General features: G+C 38.7%; 1 non-coding gene across 1 annotated transcript; it reads left to right on the top strand.

Moving 5' to 3' along the window:
- Positions 1 to 389: 389 nt before the first annotated feature.
- LOC127117164 (small nucleolar RNA R71) lies at positions 390 to 496 on the top strand. Its single transcript, XR_007801920.1, has one exon. It is a non-coding gene; the product is annotated as a small nucleolar RNA R71 (small nucleolar RNA).
- Positions 497 to 10,169: the final 9,673 nt, after the last annotated feature.

The following is a 10,169-nucleotide window of genomic DNA, read 5'->3' as shown; positions in this document are numbered from 1 at the left end:
TCACTTGATCGGTTGGGACTCCTGCTAATATTTGACATTCTTGTGCAGTGTGTCCAGGATTTCCACATAGCTCACAGTTTGGAGTTACAGCAGCCACGGTGGCTGCGGGTGGTATGGTCAAGTTATCTAATTTTTGGACAAGGGCGTCTACCTTTGCATGAACATGGTCAAGGCTACTGATTTCGTACATTCCACCCTTAGTCTGGGACTTTTCCACTGGAGTTCGTTCACCTCCCCATTGACAATGGTTCTGGGCCATGTTTTCAATGAGTTGATAGGCTTCAGTGTATGGCTTATCCATAAGTGCACCGCCCGCGGCAACGTCTATTGTAAGTCTTGTGTTGTACAGAAGCCCATTATAAAAAGTGTGAATGATCACCCAGTCTTCTAGACCGTGATGTGGACATATCCTCATCATGTCCTTGTATCTCTCCCACGCTTCGTAGAGAGATTCCACATCTTTTTGCCTGAATCCGTTGATTTGAGCTCTCAGCATAGCAGTTTTGCTCGGCGGAAAGTATCGGGATAAGAAGACGTTCTTCAGCTCCTCCCATGTTGTAACGGAGTTGGAGGGCAAGGATTGCAACCAAGCCCAAGCTCTGTCTCTTAGAGAAAAGGGAAAAAGGCGCAGTCTTATCGCATCTTAAGATACACCATTCGCTTTTACAGTATCCGCGTACTGCATAAACTTGGTCAGGTGTTCATTAGGATCTTCTGTTGGATTTCCAACAAATTGATGTTGTTGGACGGCTGATAAGAGTGAGGGTTTCAGCTCGAAATCGTTTCGATTAATAGCGGGGGCAGCAATGCTGTTGTAAGGTTCTTGTTGAGATGGGGTAGCGTAGAATTTGAGAGGACGATTCTGTGGTACTTCGTCGGCCATGTTTGGTTTTTCTTCTGATTTAAGAGGAAATGAGATATCGGGAATACCGTACTTTTGTTGATATTCGTGTATTCAGCGTCTCACGTATAGGAAACGCTCTAATTCAGGGATTGGTGGTGCTAAGTTATCGCCTTGTGAACGAGTACTTGGCATACAATCAGGGAAAGAAAAGGAGAGAAGATTAGTTTTTGTTTTTACCTTAGTCTATACCGTGCAACGAAAGAATCGCACTATTCGACTAAAACAGATCTCCTGCAACGGCGCCAAAAACTTGATGGTTCATCTGGCTATATATAAAATATAGTTTGTCGGGTACTTGACTGCAAGTGCACAGTCTAGTCGCTTTAGTTTTAAAAGATATCGATCCCACAGGGACCTATGGTCAAATTAGTGCTGCTAACGTCACTATGTTTAGCTAAGGGAATTGATTAGTAAGAGTTCGGGGGTAATATAGTAAATCTAAGGGAAATTTTCGGTTTTAAGAAAGAATTAAAGGAAGGAATCAGTATGCAGCGCATTAATCGTCAGGGATTCGATAAGTCACCAGTGAATAGTTTAAATGTCAAATATCTCTCAGTAGAAAATGTTTATTTAAAAGACTTTATCTCACACTCTCGTGGTTGTTGATTTGGCCTATAACTTTAAGTCAGAATGTACGCTCTCGCTGTCCCATTTGAAGTCAAAATTACTTTTGAAAATAAATAAATTCTAATTGTTTTTAAAGTGCTCTCGCTGTTTTTAAACCCAATGCCTAATTTTTACTATCCAGCTCAAGCCTCACGCTCTCGCGATTGTTGGTTCTCACCTTAGTTAATTTCCCACTCTCGTGGCAAAATCGTATTAAATAGCTTTTCACGCTTTTGTGATAAAGTTAGTTAAATTCATATTAAAAACTTCAGCCTAAAAGGTTATTTGAGAAAAAGGGTTTTCACCGGTTATTATTAAATCCCATCTAATTAAGTTGCTACATACCGATACCGGTAGTTTAGCCAGACATATTAATTAAAGCAATCGCAAGGCATAAACAGATTAACTCAACGGCAAACATGCTTATAACAATAAATGGGCAATAATAATAATAATTCAATAAAAACCTGGAGATTGAAGTACAGAGTATAGCGATTCTTGGAGCACTTGAGCAGTCCTCCACAAGTCGGTAGGCTTTGCTTCTTCAATACAGATTACTACTTAAAATTAAATAAAGTGTAGTAGTTCCCCAGTGTAGGAAACTACTACTATGGCTAACTGGAAAACTAACTGGAAAAGGGAAACTATAAAAAGAATGGCGAATACAATAAGGCAACGGAAACAAGGTTGCTGGAAAGAAAGAAAAAAATGTTGAATGCTAAAAACTGGAAATTAAATTGCAGAGCGTCAAATCAAAGTAGGCGTCCCCAATTTTTCCCAATTGAGTCCTTTATATAGTGTCCATTAGGTCTTGGTAGTTGAGGAGTTCAAGGAACACTTGGTCTTGAGAGAGGAAATCGTGGGAAAAGTTTGTTGGAGGAAATATAGGCACTTTTGGGTGCCTGTTGCTGACTGCTTCAAAGCGCAGTTTGTGGCCGTGTGACGCTCGTCATGGGCCTGTGACGGTCGTCACAGTCTGGGCCGTGACGAGCGTCATGAATGTGTGGCGATCGTCACATCAGCAAAATCTGCTTTTTCTGTTCTTCTGGTTTTTCTATGCTTTTTTACTTGTTTCTTCTTCTTTTTTCTTCCTTTTCTTCATTTTGCTCTTTAATGCATGGAGATTTAAATACCTGCAAAAACAACACGAATATTTGTGCAAAAATCGGGATATTAATCGAAATGATGTGATTTCTGAGTGTAAGTAAAGGCAATTATCTGATGTGTTTTCGCGTTATCAACTATATTGATCGTTCCAACAAGGTGCAATAGATGTTGGAGGCTCAGATGATAGCTTGAAATGTTGGGATTTTGTGAAAGGCCTCAAATTGAATTATGCATCCTGGGAAAAGCTAGGGCGTAAGGAAGCTCGCAATCTGAAAGATTTGTTGAGCATGGTGCATCCATACATCAACTATGAAGAAACGTTGGTGGCTAATAATGGCAGCCGAGCGCTGGGGAATGCGGGGCCTAGTCGGCTATCAAATAAATATTTGAGGCGGTCCAAGGAAGGTAATGAGTGCAAACCCTGCCTAAGGTTCTACGGGTACAAACATTTGAATACTTTGAGGGAGATAATCTTAAAAGAGTATGCCAACACTAACTTAAAGAGGCCAAGATAAAGAGCCCATATCCATTCAGGGAATCTGCACTGAATGACATGTCCAAATATTTCTATTTTCATAGGAGCCACAACTACAACACCAATGATTGCATCCGACTAAAGTATTCAATTGAGGGGTTAATCAAGAATGGGAGGTTGTTCGAGTACACCAAATACGCTAAAATGAATCGAGAGAATCCCCCCTCCCCCCTTTAAGAGGAAGCAATCCCCTAAGAAATTTGTTGAATTCATAGTCGAGAACAAAGGCAATGAGGCAAGTAGCGGATAAGATGACATACACAAGGAAAGCACCAATACATTGCTTTTGTTACAGAGGGAACCCATGGAGTGAAAAATTCATCCAATTGTACAATGAAGAGGAATATTGTATTGTCCAAAAAGTACACGGTGTGTGTGTTAAGGTCAATGAAACTTAGAGGCCTTAGTAGATATATTACACATTTGGGGGTGAGGGATAGATCATGGCGGATAGTATCCCTGTAGGGTGATTTTGGAGGATGTTTTAGGGACCATCTCATGTAAGGTGAAAGGTCTTGTTGGTTGTCGATACTGCTGGGTTGCAGACGGGCGCTTAGATCGACGATGTTAGGGCTACTAGGAGTGTAGCACTCTCTGAGTTGCAATGGATGTGTATGACTTGAGAATCACCATATCCCTTTGAGGTATGGTGTATTTATAGGGGTTTTCAATACCTAGGGTTTTCTTGGGAAAGATCACCACCCCTAGTCAAAAGGTGGACATTTGAGTCCTTATTCCTAAGGAATATGTGGGTCATTAATGACTATGACTTTCTCTTTACCCAAGACATGCCTTATCGCACATTTTTCCTCTTCATATGCGAGGAAAACTTAAGGGTGATGTGGTACCTCCCTTCAGGAGACCTCATGTCATCGCCTTTTCCTAGGGTGGTCCTAAGCTATCGCCCTAAGCAAGGTTATTTTAGAATATAACACTACATTGTCCCTCATGCACGAGTCCTTTGATAGAGGGCAAAGTGTTTTTTACCTGTGGGTAGTGGGAGTATCCTGATGACTAATGTTTTCCCTTATGAAGTTCTAGTTGACCTTTAGGAATCTAGGCCTTTATAGACACACTAATGTGCAGGTTGGCCGATGAGGCGCTATGTTTTTCAGATGATACGCTCTATGTCAATTTTAAAGAACCTAAGCCCTTCAGACGTTGTATCATGCAACCTAATTGTCGAGCCGTTAAGTCCCTCAAGCGGGGTGTTTAGCCTTTCAGGCGGGATTTCCAATGATCCCTCTAGCAACACTTGACACCAAGTATTCAGGGTTCGATATAGGTTGCTCCCCTTAGGAGTTTTTTTTAGGCAGTCTTGCCCAAGGTTACACTGAGTCCCTCAGGCGAGAGTTTTATTAGTTTTGGGGATTCTAAGTCCCTCAGACGTTGTATCATACAACCCGGATGGCGAGACGTCGAGTCCCTCAGGCGGGGTATTTAGCCTTTCAAGCGAGACTTCCAACAAGCTCTCTAACAAGATTTTACACCAAGTCTTTAGGGCTTGATGTAGGTCACGCCCCTTAGACCTGATTTTTGGAGGCAGTCTCGCCAAAGGAGACACTCAGTCTCTCACATGATAGTTTTATCAATTATGGGGATTCTAAGTTCGTTGGATGTTGTATCGTACAACTCGGTTGGCGAGATGTCGAGTCCGTCAAGCGGGGTGCTTAGCCTTTCAGGCAGGACTTCCACTAAGGCCTCTTGCAAGAATTAATACCAAGTCTCTGGGGCTAGATATAGGTCATGCCCATTAGGCGTGATTTTTGGAAGTAGCCTTGCCTAAGGAGACACTAACTCCCTTAGGCGAGAGTTTCATCTTGGCCGACTTAGCATAGCCCAGTAGGGTGGCAGGGATCCTCCTATGTAATGTTCTATTGCATGATTGACTCGAGGGGCGACATGGATCCTTTTGTGAAGCTCCAACATATGATTTCCATGAGGTGGGACAAGGATCATATCGTGAAGTTCCATCATATAATTTCCACAAGGGGCAGCGAGGATCCTTCCGTGAAGGTCCAATACATAACTTCCATGAGGGGCGGCAAGGATCTTTCTGTGAAGGTCCAACATATAATTTCCACGAGGGGCGACAAGGATCCTACTGTGAAGGTCCAACATATAATTGCCACGAGGGATGGCGAGGATCCTTTCGTGGAGGTCCAACATATAATTTCCATGAGGGGAAACAAGGATCCTCCAGTGAAGGTCCATCATATAATTTCCACGAGGGGTGTCAATGATTCTTCCATGAAGGTCAATCACAAAAGATTTTTTAAAGAGGGGGTATCCATGGTAGAGCATAATACTTGAATGATTATTCAAAATTACATGAGCTTAATTTTGTTTGAAGGTTACAAATAATTTCAACTATAATAATATCGGAGCTGGAGTGTGTTACACATCCTGGGTAGAAGTGTTCTTTGAAGTTCCTGCAGCTTGTACGCTCTGTAAGGAAGTTTTTGGTATATGCAATATGGTCTTTCCCAGTTAGGTTGTAGTTTGCCCTAATATGCACGTATGACTAATTCCTTTCGTGTCAGGTGTCATACCCTAATTTTTAACCCTAAGACCTCATATATCATTTTCATCATTGCACACAAACAAGGTCACATCTTGATCATCCCCCATATTCATCTTCGGGTTTGCTTCTTGTAGGGATCACCAAGCACCTCTTTATTGGTGTTTTACCTTTGTGTTTATATGATTAATTGCTCATCTAACCATTTATCAAAATAGCAAAAAAGTTTTTTATTTTCCTTAATTTTATTTGTGCAAGGTATGGCTTTTCAATCAAAATCATCTCAAAGTTTTGTTGCTTACTTCTCAAGGAAAGTCAAAGGTTCATGTGTTTATTTCCATGCCTTCTTCAACAAGCAACTTCAAGATTTGAGAAATTTAATCAAGAGTAAATCAAGTAAACCTTATTTTGAGTTCATATGATCACCCATGTGCTTTTAAATGCAAGGAAAGTCCAAGTACACAAGCTTGTTCAAAGGGGTTTGACCAAAAAGTAAACATTTTGAAGTCAAGGTTCCAAGGATCATAACTCCTTCAATTCTCAATATTTTTGAATGCTTCTTTCTGCATATGACTCTTCTCAACATCCTCTACAACTTATATTTACATGACAAGAGCCAATTATTCTTGGAGGATCATCAAAAGTTTGAAGACATTATAGGTCATTTGTGGACTTAGTGAAATTTGACCTATTTTCAAGTGACTTTTTCTCAACTTTCAAAGATCATAACTTCTTCAATTTTCAACATATGAGGCTGATACTTTTTGAACAATGTCATTTGTGATGCCCTCTACAAGTTTTCTTCAAGGATCAAGATCAAAATATAGTTGAAAGGCCATGGAATTCATTGAAACATTACAGGTCATTTTCAGCCATGGAACACTTGAATTTTTCTAAGTTATATGATCAATTTTTCATGCCAACTTCAACATGACATGACTTTATGCTCAAGCATACAAATTAAACCTTTCTTGGCACATTGTAATCTTTGCCATGATGTTAACACATTGCAAAAAGAATGGGATCAAAAAGCCTCCTGAGTAGGATGTCTCAATGGGTTGAACATGGTGACTTGTAACTGAAGAAATTGTCATTGCCCAAATTTTGAACTTCACTAATCTCAAATCCAAGCCAAATTAACATATGTTTTGGACCTAAACATGTTTAAACAAGTCTCCAGAAGTTAATTGACCCTTAAAACGCATCATTTGGCTGAGTTTTGATGAGTTTCAAGTCACACTTTTCTCATATTCGGATCAAATTCGTTTTGCATGAATTCAGCATCACTCCATACGTATTTGGATCCAAACTCATTCCTTATAAATAGAGGAAGCTACTACATTCATTTCCAAGCTTTGGAGAGCCAAGAAATCACTGCTGCAACTTGAAATTTTTCTAGAAAATTCAACTATCGTGTTTTGAGTTTCAGCTTGTTTCAATCCAATTTCTTGATTCCATTAGCATCTTCGGCATCCTCTAAAACTTTTGCAACAATTCCCAAGCTCTGAGACCTTCTGAAATGCTCCAACCAGATCAAGTTTCATCAACTTCTGATCACCATCTGGACAAGATAGTTCTGAGTATCATTTAAACTCAAATAAGTTACCATGATGTAGTCCTTCAATCTTTGATGTTTTCCCCTAACTTATCTGGTGTTGATTGATCGTGTTCATCATTTTATTTTATTTTTCGTGGCTTACTTGCTTCTGAAACTTCTCTAAAATTCCCTTTACTCGATTTAGATAAATGAATTTGGAGCGTAAGGTTGAATTCAGGATGAGAAGAGGATCACAATGATGGTGGTCTCGTGTTCTGAATTTATCAAATGATGAAGCTCCGGTGAGAGCTCATCGGAGAAGATGACCGGAGCGTTCCAGGTCATATGAGTTTGACCAGACACTTTGAACATTTGAAATGTTCTGATTGGTTGGATTTGAATTGGATTCTGTGTGTTACTTATAATGCGTTCCATCGTGCATCCTAACCTGAGGAGTGTTGGATATGCCACGTCAATTTATAAAGCGTGACCCAACGCTCCGTGTTTTTTCTGATTTTTATTATTTTTAATTTCTTTTTTTTAAAAAAATTCATAGCAATTTCATTTTTTATCCAAAAAATCCCAAAATAATTTCTAAAATTCTCTTTTATTTTTCTTCATCTGATTTTTATTTTTTCATATTTTATTTCATTGATTTTCTATTTTTTATGAATTTTCTATTTTCTCCTTTGTTTTAATTTGTTTAAAAAATACTTATTTGCATTTTTAAATTCTGAAAATTTTATTGTATAATTCTTATTTTATTTCCAACCTTCCATAATTTTTTTGGCCATTCATTTGGTGATTTGAAGGATTTTATGAATTTTTCATTTCATTTCTATTTTAAAATTCATTTTAAAAAATAGTTTTTGTGCATTTTTATTTCATTTAATCGCATTTTATATTTGTGTGACCTCATGAACTTCTGTCGGCCTTGGATCATGATGGTTTGAAGTTTAAGTCTCATCAAACTCAATGGATCTTGGGTGTTGATGAGGTAAAAACCATAATCCACCAAAATGGATGATTTATTTTGATGATGGCTTGATTAAACTTTTGGTTCAATTTGGGTGTGACTTCTCTTGTCTCCTTCTTCTTCATCTCTTTCTTTTCCCTTTGATCAATTGGATGATTTGTGTCCATCTTGTTCATGATGTGTGGATTGGTACTTGATGAACTTTCATCATTTAAATTCTACCTCATAATTGATCATAGATCATTTAAGGTACTTTGGATTGATGCATAAGTTTATCCTAAGTGTCATGAAGTGTGGATTGAAGTAATGGACCATCCTCCTAGCCTTTGTGATTGATCATTCCCTTTTTTTTGTGGCATGACTTTAGGGGAATGATTTACATATCATTTCTATAGCATGTATTAACACAAATATTATTATTGACCGGCCTCAGATAGTTGTGACTTCTACATAAGTCCAATTATGATTGCTTAACATATCGCTAAATTTGTCCCAAAAGCAAAGGTGTTTTTATAAGCGAGATTGTAAGTCTATTATGAAGGAGAAGAGCGATCCAAAATACAACGAAATTTAAAAATTTCTCCTTTAGTGATCCTTACGAATGGGCATGATCAGTGATAGAATCGTTACCTCTTGTGGCGATTGAAACCTTTGATGCAGATCTATGGAGCGATCACGAACGTTGAATAGTGACAACGCCTCTACTCAGTCCACACGAACAGATGCCTTCAATCTCAATGCTAGCTGCTACGAATGAAGGTGTGTGTGTGTGTGTGTGTGTGTGTGTGTGTGTGTGTGTGAGAGAGAGAGAGAGAGAGAGAGAGAGAGAGAGAGAGAGAGAGAGAGAGAGAAACAAAATTGCAACTGCACAAATGCTTATGCACAAGGGTTCTATTTATAGAACCACATGTGTGGGCTGCAAGCTAAAAAGCCCACTTAAGTGTATGTGGCTCATATCTTATAATATGCCAAAATCACTTAAGCGCGTGGTACCTTGCCATATTTCGTATTCTACTTAAGTACGCTGTACCTTATGATGTTCTACAATTCACTTAAGTGCATTGTACCTCACGGTGTACCTTAGTTACTCTATCTCTCATCAATCTGTCCTTTTGTGTGTGACCCTGTAGGTTTTCGCGGCATTGACAATTATATTAAATCACGTATTTAACGTAATAAACAGTGAGCGGTATCTAGCAACACATCACGGCTACCCAAGACACGAAAATGTCATGTGATCTGACAAATCTTTTTGTGATAATACTTATGTGTATAATTACCCTTTTTCCCTTATGTCTATATTGGACACAAGGCATATACCGTGTCATCCTTGTCCAGTTCAATATTGGGCCCGTAGACATTTATCCTGTTACGCAGGATGGGAAAATTTCATTTAGGTCACTCATGTCCCTCAACATGTTTCGTGGAGTACCCATCAACTGTCTTTATGGTCATCTAGTTACGGACAACGTTTGATCAACAATAAGGCACTCGACTCTACATCTAGGGTCCATAATGGTTTCAGGTCGAAGGGTGGTATACACCACTATCACCATGAGAATAACTTATGACACTTTGCTTAACATTCTATATAGTATTCTCATTACGGGTCAATCCAGTATAAATATTACTCTTAATATTCATACTTATGTTTAAGACTTGATAACTCCTTATCCATGATCCATGAGATGTGATCATCAGTCTATATACATAATAGTCTTAATGCTTTAATGTTATCCCACTTTACAATAAAGCTCGACTACAGATACTTTAAGAATAATGTCCTTATGTTTAATGGGATCTCATGATTAAGTCACACTTGATACATTAAACGGACTAACTATTCTAGGGACTTTATTAAACAAACACAATAAAGAAAAATCCTTTTATTATTAATAAATAATTCGATACAAGTACCAAAAGTATTGGCCTCTAGGGCTTACACCAACATCTTATTCCTCCTGGTATTGTGTGAAAGTATTG

Source organism: Lathyrus oleraceus, chromosome 1 (assembly GCF_024323335.1).
Source record: "Lathyrus oleraceus cultivar Zhongwan6 chromosome 1, CAAS_Psat_ZW6_1.0, whole genome shotgun sequence".
Lineage (NCBI taxonomy): Eukaryota > Viridiplantae > Streptophyta > Magnoliopsida > Fabales > Fabaceae > Lathyrus > Lathyrus oleraceus.
This window is presented reverse-complemented; position numbering and strand designations above follow the sequence as displayed.